We start from the raw sequence: 26,126 nt of genomic DNA on the forward strand, positions 1-26,126 counted from the left end.
AACTGCATCACAAGACACATCAAATATGAAGAGGTACGTTGGAGGTTATGGTGGTTCCAACACCAAGAGCAGAGTCTCCAAGCCTTTCTTTCTCTGCCTTCCAGTGATCTTCTCCTTGTTGCAACAGGGAGATCACCTTCGGTTCGGTAAATGGAAGTCCCAGTGTGGTCAGGTAACTGTAGTTCTCCAGTATCATCTCTCAGTAAAAGCTTCTCTGAGAAGGATCCACCTTTCTTCACTCACCCTGAGTAATGCATGCAGCCATGTCCTCAAACATTATTGACACCTCCCTGGGCTCCGCTGCCACGATCGCAAATGCAAGGCTCCAGAACTGTGCCACCCAACAGCTGCATAGTTTTGTACTTCACCAGTGGGACGTAGGGCCAAGAACCTGCACCAGGACCAGCGCTTGGCCCCGTGAAAGCACACAAGGAGCAGGGTCACACAGCCACTAGTTCCTCTGGGAAATGTGGTCCTCCAAATTTTTTTCCAGAGTGGTTGTACTAGTTTACGTTCCCACCAGCAGTGTAAGTCAACTTCTTAGTACTGAAGCTTCCCAGAACTCTTTCCTGAGCTGCTGCTCTTCTCCACATATTCCCTCCTTGATTCCATTCTGATCCATGGTCTTAAATCTGTTCTATTCACTGGGATTTCAAATTTATATCTACAACCTAGACCTCAATCTGAACTTTAGCCCATGTATTCAACTAACAGCTTATTTCTTCCATTTAAATGTTTTATTGTCTGGGTCTTAAATTTTCCCCGATGTTGTGAGTTAAAGGCTTTGTAGCCAGCCTGTGATCCTATTAAGAGGTAGTGTAGCCTAATGGAAGAAGTTGGGTCATCAGGGCATCACCTTGAAGGGGCTATTGGAATGCTGACACTCTCGCTCTCTCTCTTTTGCTTCCTAGCCACAATGAAGTCAGCAGATTTGCTCTATTACTTCCTTCTACCTTGAATTTCTACCTTGCCTCAGGCCAAGCAACCACAGACTGAAACCTCTGAAACTGAGAAAAAATAAACTTTTCTTCCTCAAAGATGTTTATCTCAGGTATTTTGTCATAGCAACAGAAAGCTAACCAACACAAAATGTCTAATATGCATCTCAAATTTAACATGCATGGACTGAACTTTGTAACTTCCTTCTAGATTTGTCATTATCTCAGCTATTGGCAAATGTATCCTTCCAGACAAAAGGTAAAGACCTTGGAATTGTCTCTAACTCTTCTCTTGCTCTAATACCCTGTATCCAACTTGTCAACAAATTCTGCTGAATAATCATCATAATAAATAAAGAATTCAACTATACCTCCCCATGTCCATTATTCCCACCCTATCCAAGACTCCACCAACTCTACCTGGAGCACTGAAGTATCTTCCAGGAGGTTCTCTTTGATTCTACCTATTACCAACACTGCAACCAAAATGATCTTTTTTGTTTTTGGTTTTGGTTTTTTTGCAGGATCTTGTTATGTAGCCCAGATTAAACCCAAATTCAGGATCTTCCTGCCTCATCATCCCAGGTGTGTACCACCATGCCCAGAAAAACTTTTCTTTTTAATCTTATTTACTCTTACTAATCTGTGTCTCAAGCATCTGACTGTGAAGTTCCTTTCTTCTCCAATAGGCAATACTGCAAACTTACTTGTCAGATTATAGTAAATCTATGCTTAAAACTCTCAAATAACTTTGCATTTTTCAGTGATCCATGAGGCCTCACATGATCTGTATTACACAGGTACACACAGGTACACACACACATACACACACCATTACTTTTCTTATCTTATCCCCTACTCTTCTTTTTTATTCAACTCTTATCTGCACTGGCCTCCTAGCTGAATCTTAAAGAGTCAAGATGTCTTCCTGCTTACAGGGACTCCTTCTACTCTTTTCTAGATAGTTGCAGGACTTACTCCCTCTTCTTCACTCAGACTTTTCCTTCCATCTGCCCTGATCACTCTCTTTAAACTCTCAATAGCCTCCAACTTCTAGAACTCACAAGCCTCCTGGTAAGGTATGAACATTTATGTCCAGACATCCTTCATATGAAATTGAATTCTCAAGATGATGCTATTAAGAGGTAGGGCCTTTAAATAGTGATTACATAATGAGGGTGGAGCTCTCATGAATGGGATAAATGACCACTCCTATAAGAGATTGCAGATAGCTTCCCTGCCCCTTCTATTTGAGGACATAACTAGAAAGAACCATCTAGAGTCCAGAAAATAGGCCTTCATTAGACACTAAATCTTCTGATGCCTTAATCTTGGTTTTTCTCAGCCACCAGAATTGTGTGGAATAAATTTCTGTTGTTTAAAAGCTACACACAGTCTGTGGCATTTAGTTACATCAGCCTTAGTTGGGCAAGACACCTTTTTCCTTACTTTCATTTTCATTTATCAGTTTTAAATACATTATAAAGGTTACATGTTGAGTTTATATTCTTTCTTTCCCACTAGAATACAAGCTTCCTAAGGGTAGGGATTGTCAGGTTTACTTATTAGCACAGTCAGGCCTCCATATCCATGAGTTCCACATGTGTAGTTTCAAGCAATTGTGTATTGAAAATATTCCTTAAGCAAATAAAGCTGTCTGTCCTGGTGTACATAGACTCTTTTTCCCATCATTATACCCTACTTACAGTATAACAACTCTTCACATACAATTTATATTATATTAGGTATTGTAAATAATCTAGAGGTGGTTTAACATGTACAGGAGGATTTGTGTAGATCATATGTAAATACTATAGACGAGACTTGAGCCTCTGTGGATTTTGGTATTCCAGGTGGGTCCTCTTGGATACTGAGGAATAACTATGTATCTCTATTACCATGGACAATACCTAATAATACTCAGTAAGCTATTGTTGAAGTGAATTCAAATGTAAATTTTAAATTATTCATATGGTATTAAACAATTTGAGGGCAAATTTTATTTTCTTAAATGTCAGTGCTTTTAAAATTATAGTCCTTGATTTTTTATCAACTCTTACACATTTTAAAGACTCTTCTTTCAACTAGACATTAAGGAAAAGTACATATAAGATAAAGACTAGAATTTAAAATGGTGATTTTTTTAATTTACTTTGGTTCAATTCTGTGCCTCTATAGAGGCCAATTAATTGGTATTTTTCTGACCTTGGACAGAATTCTGTATATTAACTCCAAACCTTTTTCAGCTTCAGAACTTTTCTTTCCCATTTAACAAAAGAAATATGAAAATTTAGGGTCACTTGCTCTAAAGTTATAATTTAATGAAGAACAGTTATAAAGATTGGCATGGTTTATATGGATTTAGTTTAAAGATTTCTGTTCCAGAAATCTGTCTGCCCATCAGCCTAATGAAATTATTGTTATCTTATTGAGTGTATATTGAATATTTGATCTCATAGCTATTATCTAAAAATCAATTACAAAGTATTTACTTATTGCATTTACTGCCTGCTACTACACAACCAAGGTCAACAAGAGTGTATGCCTCTCTCAATACACTCATACATCTACACTAAATGTTTGAGAACATTTGCCACAAAAGGGAAATATTCAACTCCATTTCTGAAGAAACAGTAAGAATGAAAAAATAAACTATATTTCCAAGTTCAGAAAGGTCTATGACTAGAAGTATTGTCCTTTCAAGTACAATAGAAGTTAATAGACAATATCAATTATACCAAAGAGAATAAAATACTGCTGTCATTATTTGCCACCTACCTAAAGCTCATGAACACAGTGGTCATAAATTATAAAACAGTGGAAACCTGGGTGGCTACATTAAGAGAAGAATTAGTGTAGAATTCAAAAGTGGGGATCCCCAAAAGTTGATGTTCCCATCACAGTTGAGAAATTTTCAGATATTGTTCAATCTACCAGTTGATCTTGTAAATTGAAAAAGGAGGAAGAAAGGAAGGAAGGAAGGAAGGAAGGAATTATACCAAGCATTCTTTTCCCACCATAGAACATGGAGAGTAACAATCCTCAGGGAATAGACATTGATGTTATTACTTCAGTAGGTGTCACTAAAAAAGAGCCATGAAGGAGAGTCAATGTCTTCATTCTCCTACATCAAAGATGGACTAACATGAAGGATGAGGTTGTCCGTTCTTTCACAAAAATAAAGAATCTTATCCAATATCAAGCTTATTAATTTCAAGGATATAGGTGACTAAGTTGAACAGACACAACAGAGAAACATCTGAAATCTTAGCTCTCAAGGTCCTACTTTTTACTTCAGTTGCACATTCTGCCTCAGAGCAATAGATGAGTTCTCTTAGTGAGGTACAGGTTTCTCTCACAGCAGGAACCATTTCTGGTTAGGAAATATCTTTGAATTATATTCAGAAAGTTATGTCTGAAATACTTACTAAGAAAATGTTTCTTATAAATCCACAGATCTTAGCTTTGTTTACTGTAAGTGTTTTAAACCAGAGACAACTTGCTAAAATATTCCACAGATAAGGACTCCCTCTTATAAAATATCATTAATTAAAGGCCGAGGGTGTGGCTCAAGTGATAGAGCACTTGCTTAGCAAGCACAAAGCCTGAGTTCAAACCCCAGTACTGCCAAAAATGTTTCATTAATTAGGTCATTGTTAACATCTTTAGAAGGGTTATTATACCTTGGCCCTTGTCCTTTCTCTTTCTTGGGCATGACTTTCATCTCCCCATAAATAAAGAGAAGTAGATCTTCTCATTTCTAGTAATTGATCTATAAAGTTGAAGATGAGAAGTGTTAGTGACTTTTACTATGGAAATATAGTTAGTTAGTAATTAACCAGTGCTTTGAGTTTGAACTTTAAGGAAATACAAAGGACCTAACAATTCTCTGCAGCTAGCACAAAGGGAGGACCTTTTGAATAAGGGACAAACTTGTAAAAGCTAGCTTGCACAAGTTTGAAATGACAAGATGTATCAGCAAACAATGCCCAAAAGACAGCAAAATACATGATCTTGATAGTACCAACAAAGAATAAATGACCATAGCACTATTGTTATTTCTAATTTTTGTCTACAGAATCATGCTTAAATTGAACATGTATTGTATCTATGGTGTGGGTTCTATTTTTCTCAAGAAGTTTTCTTCTTGTTAACATAACTCAAATTGAATTGTTAAGCTGGATCAGGTGATTGACCAAGCACTTGGAGTGTCAAGATTATAGTGTCCAAAGTTGATTTTTTAAAATATGCTGTGTTGCTACTAAGTTGCAGTGTACATCATAGACTTGTTTTGTGCCAAGATCTCCAAGGTACCATAAAGAGCAAAGTAAACACAGAAGGCCTTTGCCCCAAGTTACAGTTTAAAAGAGTCAACAAAGTGAGAAATCAGAACAATGACTATTCTGACTCCCTAACTGAATTGACAGGCATCATTAAAATGAATGATTGGACTAGAAGGATATGTTCTCTGTGACTAATGGAGACCTAAATGCTGACTCTGTCAGTAATAATCTATTAGACCCTAGCATCTTCTTTTTCTGAGTCTCAGTTTTATCTTCATTAAATAAATGAAATTTGGATTCAATGATACACAAGTCCATTCAAATTCTATGTTCATGGAAGAAATACCTAAGGTTCATAGAATGAGACAATTAGCATTCATGATCATGGTATTATGGATTGTTATTAATTCCCAAGAACTAAGTGCTAACAATATATTTTTTGTTTGAAGAAAAAAATACCTCCTCAGAATTGCCAAAAATCATATGAACCAGGCATGGTACTGCATATGTGTAATCCCAGCACTGGGGAAGCTGAGGATCATGAGTTCAAGACCATCCTGGACTTCGTAATGAGATGCTGTCTCAAAAAAAATCATATGAATCACTGCATGGTAAAAGGACTTGAAGTACTTCAACTCTGGTGTTTTTGTAAATATAACATTATTGCTATGATTTAGATGTGATTTGTACCCCAAGAGTACTTATACTGGAGGTTTGATCCACAGTGTGGCAGTATTAAAAGCCAGCAGGACAATTAAGAGTTGGAATCTAGTGGGAGGTCACTAGAGGTACTACTCTCAGAAGAGATTGAGATAATTCTTCTAGAAAGAGGGTTGTTATGAAAGACCATGACTGGCTGCTCCTTGTTCCTCTTCCAGCTTCCTGCCTTGCCATGTGATATGCTCACATTATTATGATACCATTCACATGGTGTGACACAGCCAGTGGGGATCTCAGCAGAGGACAAACACATTGAACCACACAATCTTAGACTTTAAGCCTCTAAAACTGTGAGCTAACTAAACTTTTTTTATATGTTACCCAGCCTCAAGTACTATGTATTAGCAATAGAAACTGGTCTAAAACAGTGATTGTGGCTCATATTTTTGGAGGCTATGAGCCTTGCCCTTAGCTTTGTAGTTACCAGGCTATTAGGTAAAATGTCCTAATGTCCTAATAAGCTTATTCTCTTAATTGTGTTAAAAAAATGGTTTCATTGCCAGGAAAAGCAAAACCATTTCAAATGTTCAAAAGAGATAATCAAAAATCTTAAGGACTACATTTGTATTCTGGTCAGGTACTCCCATCAGAAGCTGAACTAATTTTATAAACATTTGAAAGCATACTAGTCATATTTCCCACTTGGAATGGCAAACTGAAGACCAGGAATCCATATGCTATAGCCATGGGAGCATCATCTTGTTCCTGACCAGAGTAAAGAGACTATCACTGAGGACCTAGGATGCTAAACCTTGAAATTGGCAAAGCCTAAGCTGACTGCCAAAGTTATGTAATTATTTTTCTGACTCTAAAAATAAAGAGGAGGGGGAAAAAATCCAGCTTGAGTCTTTTTTAAAAAACACTTCATAATGGCAAAAACATTTGAATTTCTTAACTGGTACACAAGAGAGAGGAAGAAAGCAAGATGGGTAGAGACTTAAATTCAATTCTTTTCTTCTATTGTGTAAGACTACAGCATCAACAACTGGCAGTTGAGAGAAGAGATACATCATTATACTTATTTATAGCATTAACTACTTTACATTCATCCACACAAGTGAAACTGTAAAAAACAGATAAAGGGAATATGTGGTTCTTTCATTAGCTTGTCTGTAACACTGGATTGGTCCATAAATTAATGTGTATAAGAAGATGAGGGGGGAAAGAATTCAAAGCTCTGCCATTGTAATTACAGCTCTTTAAATATCAAAAGACACAAAGAAAAATTCCTTTTGAAAAGACTACCAACTCTCTTGGCAAGACACTATTAATTACTTGCATAAATCTGCAGTCTGTCCACCCAGAGCTCTGGGTGACATTATTTCATTATCCAAGCTTTGAACAGTCCCCATTGGTCTCAGCGTGTGTTTCTGTACATTTTTGTTTATCAAGAGATCCCTCTAAACTTCAGCTTCCTGCTTGGAGAAAAGGAGCAGACTTCTGAGACAACAGGTAACTTCGAGCCCCTCACATTGTCTACAACTCAATTAGAGACACTGTACCTTGCAAATTATTAAATCAAGCTAGAAATTGCCATGAACAGTAATAATATCACAATCTTATTTAAAAACAAGACATACAGCTCCCATAAACAAACTGTTTATAAAGAAGCCACATGGGCAAACATAAAACACAAAGTGGGCTTCCATCTAAATTAATAGGTAAAGCCCCAGAGAAAGAGCACTTAGAGAAGTAGTTATTGCTTAGAAAACATTTGCCTCCAAACTTCTAGCTTTTATAATACATACTTAATCAACATTTCCCTTTTGAACATCCATTGCAATAGGAACGCTAATAGAATTAAAGCCTGGCCCATGGCTCTGTATTTTCGCAATAAATATAGACTCTAGGGAACATTCTCCAAGCTGCTTTGGAGGAGAGAAAGGGAGTGTGTTGCTTGATAAAATGAAAACCTAACCTAAATTCAAAGCAGGAAATGCATCCCCTGCCGTGCCCAAGTGCCAATTTTCAGCTTTAGTTACACAGGAATCTTTTGCAAATTTTTTTAGAAAGGAGAATGGATTTATGAGCAAGCTGAATTGATTCACACCATCTATTTGGAGAGAGAAGCAGTCATAGCAAGAAGCAGGCAAAACCTAAATTTCCTGAAAAACTTCAAGCCTAAAAGGAAATGGTAGGTACTCTTCAGTGTGGTCCACAAAATTGCAATGCCAAAGCTTAGATTTACCCAAAGTTAGATCCTTGTAATAACTGTGGGTATTGGAGATTCAAGGTCTTATCTAAGAGGTGACCCTATTCACACAGCCATTAAACCTGATGTGACACCATTTAATAATAAGAAGTTGTTGTCTTCTTCCTAATTAACCAAAGAGCCAATTAGTTATGTCTTGGCAAACAGCCAAATTCTATTGACATCATGAAACATGATCATACAACAGAGTAGAGCAACTCAAAAACTCCCCACCAAAACTTAGTATCCTTTGTAAGTTATTAAGAGGTGGGACCAGGTGGGACCTATAAGAGGTGATTAAGTAATGAAAGCTTTGTCTTCACAAATAGATTACCCCATTTGTGGATTAATGGGCTAATGGGTTATATCTCTCAAGAGTGGGTCTGTTATACAAGTCAGTTTTATTCTGTCTCTTGCTGTATGATGCCCTACTCCACTTTGGAATTCTGCAGAGTCCCCATCACAAGAAGGTCTTCACCAGATGCAACCTCTCAACCTTGGACCTTCTCAACTGCAGAACCATAAGCCAAACATACCTTTATTCATTATAAATTACCCAATCTAGGTATTCAGTTACAGCAACAGAAAATGAAAAAAGACAACTACTTACCATTGTCAACCTAAAATAAGCAACAAAGAGACCATCTCTCCAAAACAGACTCTAATGTGGAATAACAAGGTGTGCAATCCAGAATATGTGTGGTAGAACACATATATCGTGAGCCATGGCAGTTCATGATGAGAACACGCCTCCTGAGAGCAAAAGGGAAGCAATGTTTTTTGTTTTGTTTTTTGTTTGAGTTTGATTTTTAATTTTCTTCAGGTGCTGTGCTTTGAACCCAAGGCTTTGAGCATGCTACACAAGTGCTTACCACTGAGTTACACCCCCCAGCCCAAGGCAAGAGTTTCTTAAAACAAATCAAGAAAGGTTATTGTGTTGGTCAGACTTTCATACAGTGACAAAATACTTGAAAGAAATAATTTTTAGGAGGAAAAATTTGTTTGGGCTCATGATTTCAGAGGTTTCAATGCAACGCAGAAGACATGGCAGCTCACAGGAAGCAGAGAGACAGAGCACTAACAGGCTCTCTCCTTTTTCTTTCTCCTTCAACAGAACCCCAGACTATGAGATGGTGCCACCCACATTCCGGGCAGGTCTTCCCCGATTAGTTAATCCTCTCTGGAAACACCCTCTCAGACCCACCTAGAGGTGTGCTTTACTAACCTCATAGGTGCTTCTCAATCCAATCAACTTAAACTAGCCATCATTGTTAAATAAGTTATTTTGAAACAAGTATATTTGATTAGAAGTATTAAAAACAAGGCTGGGTTCTGTCAGATGCTGAGCAAACATCCTGTACATGTCATTTTTCTGCAGTCATGGTAGACTTTATGCAAATTGTAGTTCTTAGATAATCCTTGCTGTAGTTTTTATCACATGTGTACATGTGTCAGCGCTCCGCCTGGCTCCATTTTGTTAAACTTTGACATAATACTCCATTTTGATATTAGCAATTTTCAAAATCTTTCATACTTCTCATCACAAAGATGACCAAAAGAATAATTTGAAATTTGGAGGCATGGGAAAAATTAAGTCTGTATATATATATATATATATATATATATATATATATATATACACACACACATATATGTCATTAGATAAATCTGTGTGAGTGTAGATTGACCCAACAATAGAAATCATAAGGGAACAGTGGGTTTCATTTTAAGCAAATATTTCTGCATGTTTTAAGAATTTGCTGGGAGGTTCTCAGTGGCCCCTGGAGAAACTTACAATATTTTTCAGCCAATCAATACTTTCCTAACGTTCTGGCTGAACAACTTTATTTTACTGATGAGGAAACTGAGAGATAGGAAAGGTACAAGGGTTTTTTTCAAATTTTCACAAATAATTAAGGGTAGAGTTAGGTTTCAAATGTAGATTCAGCTCTCACTCAAGGATTATTTTGCTATCATGCTGACAATAGAAAAGGAAAATTGGTGAATATTTGTTTTCTTTAAATCTAACAACTGGGTTTGTTGTTGTTGTCGTTGTTGCTGCTGTTGTTTTGCCATTGTAGCCATAATCTATCTAAGAAAAAAGAAAAAGAAAAGAAGAAATAAAAAACAAAATATAAATGTATTGTGGGGAGTGTTGTCAAGGATGGAGGACGGAGGAGTAAGTCACAAATTAAGTCATATCACTTTCTTAAAACATTTTGATGGCTTCCTTTCATTGTTCCTAGAATGGAATCTAAATTCCACCATGGCCTTTCAGGCTCTGCCCCAAGCCATCTCTTCAAACTTCTCACATGCCCTTCAGGATCACTGTGTATCTAGGTCATCAGACTTGATCTGGCTGATGGTGGTAGATGATGCACATCTTCTTCCCCAAATTGTAAACTTCATAATTGTCTTTCTTTCTTTTTTTTTTTTTCAGGAAAATATATTTATTTTATTTTATTATTCATATGTGCATACAAGGCTTGGGTCATTTCTTCCCCACTGCCCCCACCCCCTCCCTTACCACCCACTCCGCCTCCTCCCTCTCCCCCCGGCCCCCTCAATACCCGGCAGAAACTATTTTGCCCTTATCTCTAATTTTGTTGAAGAGAGAGTATAAGCCATAATAGGAAAGAACGAGGGTTTTTGCTGGTTGAGATAAGGATAGCTATTCAGGGAGTTGATTCACATTAATTTCCTGTGCATGTGTGTTATCTTCTAGGTTAATTCTTTTTTATCTAACCTTTTCTCTAGTTCCTGGTCCCCTTTTCCTATTGGCCTCAGTTGCTTTTAAGGTATCTGCTTTAGTTTCTCTGCGTTAAGGGCAACAAATGCTAGCTAATTTTTTAGGTGTCTTACCTATCCTCACCCCTCCCTTGTGTGCTCTCGCCATAATTGTCTTTCTTGTTCTTACTTCGTACTTGGTTTCTTACCCAGCACAGAACATAGAGTTGGTGTTTAGTAAATACGTGTCAAATAATTGAATGAAGCTGTATAAATATGTTTATGTGTTTATACATGGAAATTTTCCAGGATGTAATGTTCAGTATTTCTTCTATTTATTTCTTAATGCATGTATTTATTAACCATTTATATTTCTTCTACCTGTTCAATTAATTTGCCCATTTATTAATTGGATTATTTCTTTTGCTGTTTAGTTTTTTGAGCTCTTTATATACTGGGGATTAATAATTTATCTGTTGAAGGTGGCAATGATTTTCTCCCATTCTCTGGATTTCCTCTTGATCCCAGTAACTTTCTTTTGATGTGCAGAAACTTTTTCATTTGATGTAATCCCATGTGTCAATTCTTGCTCTTATTTCCTAGACAATTGAAATCCTAGTCAGAAAATAGTTACCTACACTTATATCTTCAAGACTTTTCTCTTTTTTTCCTATAGTAATGTCAAAGCTTCATGTCTAACAGTAAGTTCTTTGATCCATTTGGAGTTGATTATTTTACACAAGATGAGAGATAGTTTCAGTTTTTCTGCATGTTGCTAACTAGTTTTCCCAGAACCATTTATTGAATAGGCCATCTTTTTTCCAGTGTATGCTTTTGGCTCCTTTGTCAAAGATTAGGTGGTTGTAGCTGTGTGGCTTTATTTCTGGGTCTTCTATTCTGTTCCATTGGTATTTGTGTCTGCTTTCATGCCAGTACCATGCTGTTTTTGTTACTATAGCTCTGTAGTATAATTTAAAGTCCAGTATTGTGATATTTTCAGTGTTGCTCCTTTTACCCGATGTTGCTTTTTCTCTTTATGGTCTTTTATGCTTCCATATGAAATTTATAATTAATTTTTCAATCTCTATAAAGAATGACATTGAAATTTTGATGGACATCATATTGAGTTTATAGATTGCTTCCAGTTGTGTATTCATTTACATGATATTCATTCTGCCCATCCATAAACATGGGAGGTCTTTCTGCCTTTTAGTGTCTTCTTCAATTTCTTTCTTCAAGGTTTTGTTGGTTTCATTGTAAGGGTCTTTCACCTGTTTCGTTAAGTTGATTCCTAAGCATTTTTTTTATTATTCATTTATTCACATGTGCATACATTGTTTGGATCATTTCTTCCCCCTGCCCCCCTCCCCACTCTCTCCTCTCTTCCCCCCTCCCCACCCTCTCCCCTCTTCTCCCCTCGCTTCCAGGCATAACCTGTTCTGTGCTTTTAAACAGTTCCATTGAAGAGTAGAAATAAGCATTAATAAGAAAGACATATCATTTTTGCTAGTTGAGATAAGGACAGCTATAAAGAGAGATACCTAGCATTGCTTTCATGTACAAATGTGTTACAACCCAGGTTGATTCATCTCTAACTGATCTTTACACTGGTTCTTGATCCCCTTCTCATGTTGACCTCTGTTACTTTAAGGTTTCTGTATTAGTTCTTCTGGAGTGGGGGCATCAAACGCTTTCATGTTTTGGGTTTTCTACCTATTCCTACATCTCCCTTATGTGCCCTACCCTTGTCATGTGATCCAAGTCCAACAACATTGCTGTATTTGCCCTAGATCTAAAGACCACATATGAGGGCGAACATATGATTTTTGGTCTTCTGAGCCTGGCTAACCTCACTCAGAATGATGTTCTCCAGTTCCATCCATTTACTTGCAAATGATAAGATTTCATTCTGCTTTATGGCTGAGTAAAATTCCATTGTGTACAAGTACCACATTTTCTTGATCCATTCGTCAGTAGTGGGGCATCTTGGATGTTTCCATAACTTGGCTATTGTGAATAGTGCTGCAATAAACAGGGGTGTGCAGATGCCTCTGGAGTAACCTGAATCACATTCCTTTGGGTATATCCCTAGGAGTGGGATTGCCGGATCATATGGCAGATCTATGTTTAGATTTTTAGGAAGCCTCCAAATTTTTTCCAGGGTGGTTGCACCAGCTTGCATTCCCACCAGCAGTGTACAAGGGTTCATTTTTCCCCACATCCTCACCAACACCTGTTGTTAGTGGTGTTTTTGATGATGGCTATTCTAACAGGGGTGAGGTGGAATCTTAGTGTGGTTTTGATTTGCATTTCCTTTATGGCTGGAGATGGTGAGCATTTTTTCATGTGTTTTTTGACCATTTGAATTTCTTCTTTTGAGAAAGTTCTATTAAGTTCAGTTGCCCATTTTTTAAATGGTTCATTGATTTTAGGAGAGTTTGGTTTCTTAAGTTCCCTGTATATTCTGATTATCAGTCCCTTGTCTGATGTTTAGCTGGCAAATATTTTCTCCCACTCTGTGGGTAGTCTTTTAAGTTTAGAGACCATTTCTTTTGTTGTGCAGAGGCTTTTTAATTTTATGAAGTCCCATTTGTCCATTCTTTCTCTTAGTTGCTGGGCTACTGGGGGTCTATTGAGGAAGTCTTTTCCCATACCTATTAGTTCCAGAGTGTTTCCTGCTCCTTCCTGTACTAACGTCAGAGTTTCAGGTCTGAGATTTAGGTTCTTGATCCATTTTGAGTTGATACTAGTACATGGTGATAGACATAGATCCAGTTTCAGTTTCTTGCAGATGGATAACCACTTTTCCCAGCAACATTTGTTGAAGAAGCTGTCTTTTCTCCAAGTAATGTTTGTGGCACCTTTGTCAAAAATAAGGTGGATATAGTTGGGTGGATTCATATCCAAGTCCTCTATTCTGTTTCACTGTTCTTCATGTCTGTTTCTGTGCTGTTTTTATTGCTATTGCTTTGTAATATAGTTTGAAGTCAGGTATTGTGATACCTACAGCTATTTTTGCTGAGTATTGCCATGGCTATTTGTGGTCTCTTGTGTTTCCAAATGAACTTTAGGGTAGATTTTTCAATCTCTGTGGTGAATGTCATTGGGATTTTGATGGGAATTGCATTAAACATGTAGGTTGCTTTTGGTAGTATAGCCATTTTTACTATGTTGATTCTACCAATCCATGAGCATGGGAGATCTTTCCATCTTCTGTGGTCTTCCTCGATCTCCTTCTTCAGGAGTTTGTAGTTCTCCTTGTAGAGGTCATTCACATCCTTTGTTAAGTTTACACCTATGTATTAGATTTTTTTTGAGGCTATTGTAAATGGAATTGTTACCATATATTCCTTCTCAGTTTGTTCATTGTTGGTGTATAGAAAAGCTAGTGATTTTTGTAAGTTGATTTTGTGTCCTGCCACCTTGCTATACCTGTTTATGGTGTCTAAGAGTTTTTGGGTAGAGTTTTTTAGGTCTTTAAGGTATAGGATCACATCATCTGCAAATAGGTATATTTTGACAGTTTCTTTACCTATCTGTATTCCTTTTATTTCTTCTTCTTGCCTAATTGCTGTGGCTAGAAATTCCAGTGCTATGTTGAATAGGAGTGGGGATAATGGGCATCTTGTCCCTTTCCTGATTTTAGGGGAAATGGTTTCAGTTTTTCACCATTAAGTATGATGTTGGCTATAGGTCTGCAATATATAGCCTTTACAGTTTTGAGGTGCATTTCTTCTATTCCTAGTTTCTTAGAGCTTTGACCATGAAGTAGTGTTGGATCTTGTCAAAGGCTTTTTCTGCATCTATTGAGATGATCATGTGGTTTTTGTCTTTGCTTCTATTAATGTGCTGTGTTACATTTATAGATTTGCATATGTTGAACCATTCCTGCATCCCTGGGATGAAGCCAGCTTGGTCGTGGTGGATGATCTTTCTGATGTGTTGTTGGATTGGGTTTGCCATTACTTTATTGAGGATTTTTGCATCAATATTCATTAAGGAAATTAGCCTATAGTGCTCCTTTTTGGAGGTGTCTTTCTCTGATTTTGGGATGAGAGTAATATTGGCTTCATAAAACAAGTTAGGCAGTGTTCCTTCCCTTTCTATTTCATGGAACAGTTTAAGGAGGGTTGGTATTAGTTCCTCTTTAAATAATTCAGCAAAGAATCCATCAGGTCTTGTTTTTTTCTTTTTTGGGAGACTCTTTATTGCTGCTTCAATTTCATTTTGTGTTATAGATCTATTCAGGTGATTAATATCCTCTTGGTTCAGTTTTGTATGGGCATAAGTTTCTAGAAATCTGTCCATTTCTTCAAAATTTTTAAATTTTTTAAGAGTATAGGCTCTCAAAGTAGTCTTTGATGATTTCCTGGATTTCTCTGGTGTTTGTTGCTATCTCCACTTTTGCATTTCTGATTTTACTGATTTGGGTTTTTTGTTTCCTTATTTTAATCATGTTTTCCATGGGGTCTGTCAATCTTATTTTTTTAAAGAACCAGCTTTTTGTTTCATTAATTCTTTGTGTTTGTTTTTTGTTTCTATTTCATTGATTTCATCCTTTATTTTAATTATTTCTCTCCTTCTGCTTGTTTTGAGGTTTATTTGTTCTTCTTTTTCTTGGAGTTTGAGCTATAGTAGTAGATCATTGATTTGAGATCTTTCTGACCTTTTAATATATGCACTCATGACTGTAAACTTTCCTCTTAGGACTGCCTTTGCTGTGTCCCATAGGTTCTAGTAGGTCATGTTTTCATTTTCATTAACTTCCAGGAGCCTTTTAATTTCCTCTTTTATTTCATCAATGACCCATTGATCATTGAGCACTGTATGGTTCAACTTCCAATTGTTTACATGTTTTTTACTGCTGTTTTTGTTGTTGATTTCTAGTTTTAATGAATTGTGGTCAGATAGAATGCATGGGATTATTTCTATTTTCTTATATTTGCTGATGCTTACTTTGTACCCTAAGATATGATCGATTTTGGAGAAGGTTCCATGAGCTGCTGAGAAGAATGTATATTGTATGGCAGTTGGATGAAATATTCTGCAGACATCAGCTAAGTCCATTTGGCCTATGGTGTGATTTAGTTCTAAGATTTTTTTACTGATTTTTTGTTTGGAGACCTATCTATTGGTGATAGGGGTGTATTAAGGTCTCCCACTATCATTGTGTTGGAGTATATATATGTATTTAGGTCCTTCAGGGTATGTTTGATGAAATTGGGTGTGTTGACATTGGGTGCATATAGGTTGATAATTATTATTTCCTTTTGGTCTATTTCCCCTTTTATTAGTATGGAATGTCCTTCTTTATCTCACTTGATCAATGTAAGTATGAAGTCTACTTTGTCTGAAATTAGTATTGCTACCCCTGCCTGTTTATGGGGGCTATTGGCTTGGTAGATCTTCTTCCAGCCTTTCACTCTCAGCCAGTGCTTCTTTCTGTCGATGAGATGGGTCTCCTGTAAATAATAGATTGTTGGATCTTCCCTTCTAATCCAGTTTGCCAATTGGTGTCTTTTGATAGAATTAAGTCCATTAATGTTCATTAAGTCCATTAATGTTAGTATTGATATGTATGTGATGATTTCTGTCATTTAGTTGTCTTTTTTTGTTTAATGGTTTGATTGTGTGTAGCTTAATCAATGCTACTCTTTTTCTTGCCTTCTCTTCTCCTGTGGTTTGGTATTGCCTGCCCTTTCTTGGTTTGTTTGCTTTCACTTTCTGTGTGCAGAATTCCTTGGAGAATCTTTTGTAGTGGTGGCTTGGTGGTCATTTATTGTTTTAGTTTCTGCTTATCATGGAAGACTTTTATTGCTTCATCTATTTTGAATGATAGTTTTGCTGGGTAGAGTATCCTAGGGTTGAAGTTATCTTCATTTATTGCCCAGAAGACCTCACTTCATGCTCTTCTTGCTTTGATGATTCCCATGGAGAAATCTGCTGTGATTTCAATGGGTTTACCTTCGTATGTTATTTGTTTTTTCTCTCTTACAGACTTCAGTGTTCTTTCTCTAGTCTCTGTGCTTGTTGTTTCAATAATAATGTCATGGGGTAGCTCTATTTTGGTCAAGTCTGTTTGGTGTTCTGGAGGCTTCCTGTACCTGGATGGAGATAGTTTTCTCTAGATTTGGGAAATTTTCTGTTATTATTTTGTTGAATATATTATGCATTCCTTTTGCTTGCACCTCTTCTCTTTCTTCAATACCCATGATTCTCAGGTTTGCTCTTTTAATGGAGTCAGTGAGTTCTTGCATATTCCTTTCACAGGTCTTGAATTGTTTGACTATTATTCCTTCAGTTTTTCCTTTAATTACCATTTCAACTTCAAGTTCTGAGATTCTGTCTTCTGTTTGTTCTATTCTGCTGGAATGACCTTCCATTTTATTTTGTATTTCTGTTTCATTCTTTTTTCTGAGGTTTTCCATATTGTGGGTCACTTCCTCTTTAATGTTGTCAATTTTTGTCCTAGGCATTTTTTTAATGGAATTGTTTTCCTGATTTATTTCTCAACCTGCTCATAGATAATATATAGAAAAATTACTGACTTTGTATGTTAATTTTATACACTGCTACATTGCTGAAAGTGTTTATCAGATTTATGAGTTTGTTTGTGGTATCTTTAGGACCTCTTAAGTGTAGAATTATGTTATTGGCAAATAGGGATAATTTTACTTCTTCTTTCCTTATTTGAATCTCTGCATTTCTTTCTCTTACCTTATTGCTTTGGCCAGAAATTCCAGTACTATGATAAATAAGAGTGGGGAGATTGGACACTTGTCTCATTCCTGACTTTATAGGAAATGATTTCAGTTTTTCCTTGTTCAGTATGATGTTGCCTACAGGTTTGTCATATATAGCCTTTATTATACAGAGGTACATTCCTTCTATTCCTTATTTCTTTAGAGCTTTAATCATAAAAGGATATTAAATTTTATCAAAAACTTTACCTTCATCAATTTAGTTTGTCATATAATTTTTGTTCTTGATTCTGTTTATATACCATATTACATTTATTGATTCATACGCATTGAACTACCCTTGCACCCCTGGAATGAAACCAACTTTACTGTGGTGTATAATTTTTATAATGTATTGGTGAATTAGATTTATGTGTATCTTATTGGGAATCTTTGTATATGTGTCCATTGAAAAAATTGTCCTATTATTCTCTTTTTTGTTGTGTACTTGTCTGATTTGGGGATGAGTGTAATACTGGCTTCATAGAATGAGTTTGGTAGTGTTCTTTTGCTTTCTATTTCATGGAAAATTTTGAGGAATGTTAGTATTAGTTCTTTAAAGGTCTGGTAGAATTCAACAGTGAATCCATCAGGTCCTGAGATTTTCTTTGTTGGGAGATTATTACTTCATCAATCTTATTGCTTTTATAGATGTATATAACCAGGTTATATCCAATTTTGATAGGTCAAATGCATCTAGAAATTTATCCATTTCTTCTAGATTTGCTTTGAATATAGGTTTTAAAAGTTTCCCTCATGATCCTATGGATTTCACTGGTATTTGTTGTGACATCCCCTTTTTCATCTCTAACTGTGTTAATTTGGGTCTTTTCCTTCCTTCTAGTCAGATTGGCTAAGAGTTTATCAATCTGTTTGAACTACCAACTTTTTGTTTCATTGAATTTTTGTAGAGATTTATAGTCTCTGTATCATTAATCTCTCCCTTTATTTTTATTGTTTCTTTCCATTGGCTAATTGTGGGTTTGACTGGTTTTTGTTTTTCTAGGAACTTGAGGTACATAATTTCAGTTCTCTGGTTTTAGGATGTTAAGTCCTCATAGCTACAAAATTTCCTCTTAGCACTGCCTTTTCTGTATCCTAGAGATTTTGGTAGATTTTGTTTTCATTCTCATTACATTGTAGGAATTTTTTTATTTTGCTCCTTATTTCTTTAATGGCCCACTGGTCATTCAATGATGTATTTTCAGTCTCTGTGTGTTTGAACATTTTCTGTAGTTTCTTTTGCTATTGATGTCTATCTTTATTCTTTTGCAGTCTGGTAAACTACAAGTGGTTATTTCAATTTTATAATATTTATTGAGACTTGATTTATTTCCCAAAGTATTATTTATTTTGGAAAAACATTCATGGACTGCTGAGCAGAATGAATATTTTGCAGCTCTTGGAAGAAATATTCTGTAGATGTCTGTTAAGTCCATTTGGTCTATAATGTCATTTAATTCTGAAGTTTCTTTGTATTTTGTCTGGTACCCTACCTATTGGTGAAAGTGGGGTATTGAACTATCCAATTATTATTGCATTGGACTTCATCTGTGCTTTTAAGTCCAGTAGTATTTGTCTAATGAAGTTGGATGCACCAATATTTGGTGCATATATAAGTTCTTATTTCTTCTTGATTGATTAGTCCCTTTACTAATATGAAGTGACCTTGTTTACCTCTTCTGATTAATTTTGGTTTGAAATCTGTTTTATCAGATGTTAGCATAAATACTTCTGCTGGCCTTTGGAGTTCATTTGCTTGGAAAATGTTTTTCCATCCTTTTACCCTAAGTCATTGTTTATTTTTGTCAGAGATGCATTTCTTGTAAGCAACAAATGGATGAGTCTTTCTTTTTAATCCAAATAGCGATTCTATGTCTTTTGATTGGAGAATTGAGACTATTAAAATTCAGTGTTATATTAAAAGGGATGTACTAATTCTTGCTATTTTTTTTATTAATGGTCTCACTATATAGCATAGGCTGGCTTTGAACTTGTGATCCTCCTGCTTCCACCTCTTAAATGACAGGATTACATGTGTTATTATCACAACCACCCAACCCAAATTGAGCATTTTTAAGCCCATCACTTATTAAAAAAAAAGAGGACTATTTCTTGTCCAGTAAGAAAAAGGAAAAGTAATCAACCATTAGTTTTCATCTATTTGTTTTTTTAAAACATAATTAGATAATTAATATCTTAAACTATCTTATTCATTCATTCAGGCCCTTAGGATTGATACATATGTGTTTACATGTACATATACATGCTGTATATTGCTATGCTCAGGAAAAGTTACATCCTAACTGAAGGAGACTCTGTGTGTGTGTGTGTGTGTGTGTGTGTGTGTGTGTGTGTGTGTGTATGCAAGTGAATATCATGTGTGTGTGCAAAAGTGAGTCAAGAGAACTGAAAAGCAAGATAGGAAAAAGAAGATGATGGGACTGAAGTGAAGGAGAGCAGGTCACTCAGGAATGTGGTCAGGAGAGGCTATACAATGGGGTGATCTTGAGGAAAGACTCAATGAGGAAGCAATCCATGAAACATCAATGGACAATCTACACATAGAAAATAAGAAGTCCAGTTGTACTTATATGGAGCAGATCATTTCAGTCATATTCATATTTTCTGTTCTCTTAATTTTCTGGCTTCTGGACCTTGATGATCCTGTAGAGACTGTCCCTACCAGAGTTAGCTAATTCCTACAACAGGTAGCAAATGAGTCAGCCCAGGAGCATATCTTTCATATACAAACATATAAGAACAGCAGATCCAAAAAATAATGTAAACCTTACTGTCTTATATAAAGATTGCCAAAATTTCATAAATGTGGTCTCCTTTTAGTAAGATATATTTCTGCCTATTGCTGATTGCTGTAGTGGATAAGAAAATTATAACACAGGAAAAGAATTTAGATTTTTTTACTTCAATTACCTCTTTTGTAGATGAACACAGTGAGCCATGGTAATTATTCAGTGTCACATGCTAGCAGAAAAGGTAGGCATCCAAATGAAACTAAAGTTTTTTGGCCTATGCACTTCCTGCTTCATCCCATGACCTACTACAAGATGTGGTTTTTTTTTAAAAAAATCCTAAAATACTGCACAGCTATATCAAAATATAGTAACTTCTCTTACCCAAAGCCTGATATTTATGTGTTTTCAAAATTCAAAATCTTCTAAAAATCTTATTAAAAACAAGGCTATGAGGTATTTTTAAATCACTAACAGAAATTACATGTAAAAGACAGAGTATAGCAGTATGAGGAGTACCAGAATTTAATTTCAAAGCTTAATAAAGCTTATAATAGGATGACTTTACTTAAATCATCTGCCCATAATCCCACTATTTTAAATGCTGCTCTACAGAGTTAGTCTTTAATATGTAAGATCACTTACATTTTCCAGAAATTGTTAATAATTTTCCTTACTTAATTATTGTTTCTGTTGTACTTAGGCTCTGTGAGAGTGGAGTTCTTGTCTACCTCATTCACCTCTAGATCTCATGGCATATGGTAGTCCATAAAAACTAACAGAAAGTAAAATATGCTTGTTGGGTGTTATGGTTTGGATTTATAATATCCCCCAGAGGTTCATGTGTTGAATGCTTGGTCTCCAGGGCAGCAGTGTTTAGAGGTGGGGCCATTGAGAGGTGATGGGATCATGAGGGCCCATATAAATCCATTGATGGAATAGTCCATTAGTGAATTCATAGCTTAATGGGCTACTCAGAGATGGGGCCTATTTGTAGAAAGTAGGCCATGATTTCAGAGGTTATATTTTTCCCCAGCCCACCCCCTGCTTCCTGGCTACTACTAGGAAAGTACAACCACGATATTCTGATTTTCCTGTGTGCCATATGACCTTGGACTCAAACCATGAATCAAAATTATTCTTTCCCTTTTTTACATTTATTTCTCTCTCAGGGATTTTGTCACAGAAACTGAAAGCTAACACATTGGGTGAATGAATGTTTAAAAATCTAAATGGAGTCAGAAAAGCTCTACAAGAGACATGGAAGCATGAGAGGACCTGATGTAGCTGAGGATGGGGAGAAGTCAGCATCCCTGAAAAGAGGATAATTCAGAGAGTGGTGGAAACAGTTTGCATGGTATGGTGCAGTGAGCTCACACAGTCCTTGAGTAATGAGTGAAGAGACCTGGCCTCCATTATGAAAGCCCTGGGAACTGTTGAAGATTATTGGTAAGGATAATAATAAACACAAAACCTGAAGTTTATAAAGGAGTTGGACTTGGTGAAATCAAGAATGAGATGGAAATCAGGAAGATTCATTGGAAAGTTTCAGATTTTTTTTTTAAATATGTCATTGTTTTATTTGATAGAGCAGTGATTGAGACATTTGCCCTTGAGGAAATGAAAGTCCAGTCAGAGGACAGATATATGAACAGGCCACTGCAGAGTACCATAGCCAGTAGTGTAATGAACAGAGTAAATAAAGAATGTGAGTTCAATAAAATAGTTTTAAACTTAGTTTTAGTTACAAGTGACATCTACCCTGATGCCAGAGATGGGAGAAGTATCAGTAAATACAGGTGGGTACTCAAAGGAAAGAGAGAGATACACAGTCTGGGGACAGCAAGAACTGTGGGCCCAGATGGGAGAAATGGAGTTCAGTGGGAATAAAAAGCAAGAAGGCAATCAGGGCATTCAAACCACAGTGTCATGACAACTCAGTGAGTGTGAGTCAGAAGGGCACAGAAGAGTTCCAGAACTCTGTGACTGTCTTTAGGTCCTTTATTAGACTATACCTTGCATCCTCATATTGCCCCCAAGCCACTCCCAAAGGTAATTACTATAGTTTGGGTGTGGTTTGTCCCCTAAAGGTTTGTGTGATAGAAACTTGGTCCTCAATGTGGTGGTGGTGAGAAGACAGAAACTTTAAGAGATGGAGCCTGATGAGGATGAAGGTAGTCAGTATATAAGGATGCTGCTCTCAGAAAGGATTCATGCTAGTCTCCTGGAGTGAGTTAGTTCTCATGAGAAAAGACTGCTATAAAAATAATGAGCCTGGCTAAGAACAACAAAAGCTGCATGTTTTCTCTCATACGTGGAAAAGAGATCCAAAAGATAAACATATAGACAAAAACAAACATGATTTTATACAAACTCATATGAAGAACATGTTAGTAATGGTAGAAATACTCTATGGAACTCCAGGAAGGAGGGAAAGGAAAGGAGAATGGTAGAGCATCAGCAATACCATAAAACATAACACCTGTGAAGGTAGAAGATATGAGGATATGTATTGAAAGCTATTGCAAAATGTAGGGGTAGGAAGTAAAGGGGTAAGGGAGAGCAATGGAAAGGGTTGAATGGACCAAAGTAAAGTAGACTCACAGCAGGGACACATTGAGAAACCCCTTGGAACATTGACTTAAATATTAATAATGAAAGACAGAACTATAAAATAGGTACAGTGGGGAGGGGGGCTAGTATTGTGGGAGAGAGAATGAAGGAGAGGATATATGGTGGATGGCCTTCATATACTTATGTAAAATAGAACAAAGAAACCTCTTGCAAATGCTTTAAGTGGAGCAGGGAGGGGGGAGATGGGGAGAGAAGGTGGGAGTGATCTAACCAATGTACAATATAAGCCTATTTGGAATTATCACAATGAGTACCATTGTCACATTGTACGGAGGGGGGTACAATGAATATATCCTAATTATAAATGAATAAATCAATAAATGAATAGTGAGCCTGGTCCCTCTCTGGTCTCTTGCTGCCTGTCTTCCCATGTTATTTTTTTCTCAGAGGATTCTGTCATTGTGTACCATAAACCATGAGGTCCTCACCAAGGCTGAGCAGTTAGACGTTGGCACCATGCTCTTGAACCTCCAGAACTATAAGCTAAATAAGTCTTTTTCTATAAACTAATCAGATTCAGATATTTTGTTATAGTAACACAACATGAACTCAGACAATAAGTTCTATTTTAATTCCCATCATCATAGATCATTTTTGTCTAGTCTTAAATTTCATATAAGTGGAATCACAGAGTGTGATCTATTTTTTATATGGTAGTGGTTATTTGGGTGTGCATATGCATAAAATCAATCTGTATGCTTCATACTTGTTCACTTTACTGTGTACATAATATATCCTCAATTTTCAAAAAGGAGAGAAGAAAAACCAAAGTGTGTTTCTCAGTGCATTAGTTTCTCAAGATGCCAGTAGGGCTACATTTTTTAAAGGGTTTTCCTGTGTGTGGTGGCACATGCCAATAATCCCAGTACTCAGGAGGCTGAGGAAGGAGGATTGCAAGTCTGAGCTGGGCTGCATAGTGAGACCTTGTCTCAAAAGACCAAAATAACAATAGCAATAATAATAAAGAAGAAGGAGGAGGAGGAGGAACAGGGATGAGGAGGAGAAAGAGGGAGGAGGAGGAGGGAGAAGGAGGGGGAGGAGGAAGAGTAAAAAGAAGGAGGAGATAGAGAAAGAAGAAGAAAGGAGGAGGAAGAGGAGGAGGAGAAGAAAGGGAAGGAAATGGAAAGAAGAAGGAGGAGAGGAGGAGGAGGAGAAAGAAGGAAATGGAAAGAAGAAGGAGGAGAGGAGGAGGAGGAAAAGAAGAAGGAGAAAAGACAGGAGAGAGGGAAGAGGAGGAGGGGAAGAAGAAGAGGAAGAAAGAAGGAGGAGGAGAAGGAAGAAGGAGAAGATGCAGGAGGAGAAATGAATAAATAAATGAATAAAAATAGTTTCATGTTTGGAACCTAGCTTGGTAAATGCTAGGTTAAATCAAGATAAAATGAATGCATTCTGCAAGTCTTCTCTGAGCTTTAAGAGTATTAGTAAGCATTGTGAATCTGCAAAGAAGTGATGGATATCCAGAATTTCTTCAGTTTTTTTTTCTAGGGAATATTTCTCAGAGCTCAAATATTAAAGAACTCACTATGGGAACACTTTCTAGTTCAGACACTAAAGGAAACAGATGATGTGAAATAGAGACCTGGTTCATTGAGGGAAATAATTCTTTGGGGTACATGGAATTTGAGATAGCAGTGGGTGAATACATCAAGCACCAGGAGTCCAGCAAAGCAGATGAAATACAAGAATGGCATTCAAACTCCATCAGACCCAGGAATATATTTTGAGCTCTATGACATATAGATGATGTCTGAAACTCTGTATATAGATATGGATTGCATCCCACAAGTTGAAATGTCTGATGAGATGTCCCCTAGGCTCAGTAGGTAGCTGGGCAAAGAGAAAAGCACCAGGGAAGTGACAAATAAAGAGGTATTGTAAGGCTAACAGAAGAATAGAGTGCCCCTGCCAGGCATGATAGCACTCCCCTGCAATTCAAACACTTAGGAACAGAGACCGGAGTACCTGGTTATATAGTGAGACCCTGTCTCAAAAAATTAAAATTATTTTTTGAAAAAAATAGAGGCCAGGCACCAGTGGCTCACACCTATAATCCTAGCTACTTGGGAGTCTGAAACAAGGAAGACTGTATTTCAAGGCCAGCCTGGGCAAATAGTTCATGAGACACCCTATCTCCAAAATAACGAGAACAAAATGGACTAGAGGCATGGCTCAAGCAAACACAAAGCACTGAGTTCAAACTTCAGTCCCACCAATAAGTAGATAGACTGATAGATAGATAGAGACATACATACATACATGCATGCTGCATAGGATGTACCTCTCCAGGCAACAATACAGGTAGGATGCCTTCAAACTCATTGCCTTGCCACCTTAAGCCACTTGTTCAAAACTCCTCCCAAAAACAACAACAAAAAAAATAGCCATTATTGTCAGGCTCTGGTGGCCCACCCCTATAATCCTAGCTACTCAGGAGCAGAGATTAGGAGGATGGTGGCTTGAAGCCAGTCCAGGCAAGTAGACCCTATCTCAAAAAAATAAAAAACCATGTCAAAAAAGGGCTGATGGAGTGACTCAAGATGTATACCCTGATTTTAAACCTCAGTATCACAAAAAAAACCTCTTTATAAATTATATAGATGCTCTGCCATAGAGGATCAGATTTTATAGATTCTTAACTGAGCAGAGAATCTTAGTCCAAACAAACAATGGCATTCACTTTCAGGAAGAGTTTACAAATTGTAAACAAACACATGGATCTAAAGATATTTCTACAGGACTAAAGTCTGTCTCTAGAAAAAGAAGAGGCAGCATTGTGAATGGGGTTTTCTTATATTTTGCTCCCTAGAAGTAAAGAGCTTTTCAAGTGTGTAAGTAGTTTCAAATGTTTAAGACACTCAACATTTAATGTACCTAATCCTACTTTAGTCCTGCTTTATAAATGTAGTTATATCAATAGTTACACACTGCTTTTATACTTAGCAGATTTACACATGAAATATAGCAAAAAAATAGAGTTAATCTAGATATAAACTTAAAAGTTAAGCAAAGGGGGAGAAAAGTAGACAGAAAGAGGAAATGGTGAAGTGAAAAAACATTGCTAATATTTAATGAAAATTTGGAAAAACAGGATTTTGCAGTACCAAAGAGACAACCAATAAAGATCTTGTTTCTTCCAGCTG

This window comes from Castor canadensis, chromosome 3 (genome assembly GCF_047511655.1).
Source record: "Castor canadensis chromosome 3, mCasCan1.hap1v2, whole genome shotgun sequence".
Classification (NCBI taxonomy): Eukaryota; Metazoa; Chordata; class Mammalia; order Rodentia; family Castoridae; genus Castor; species Castor canadensis.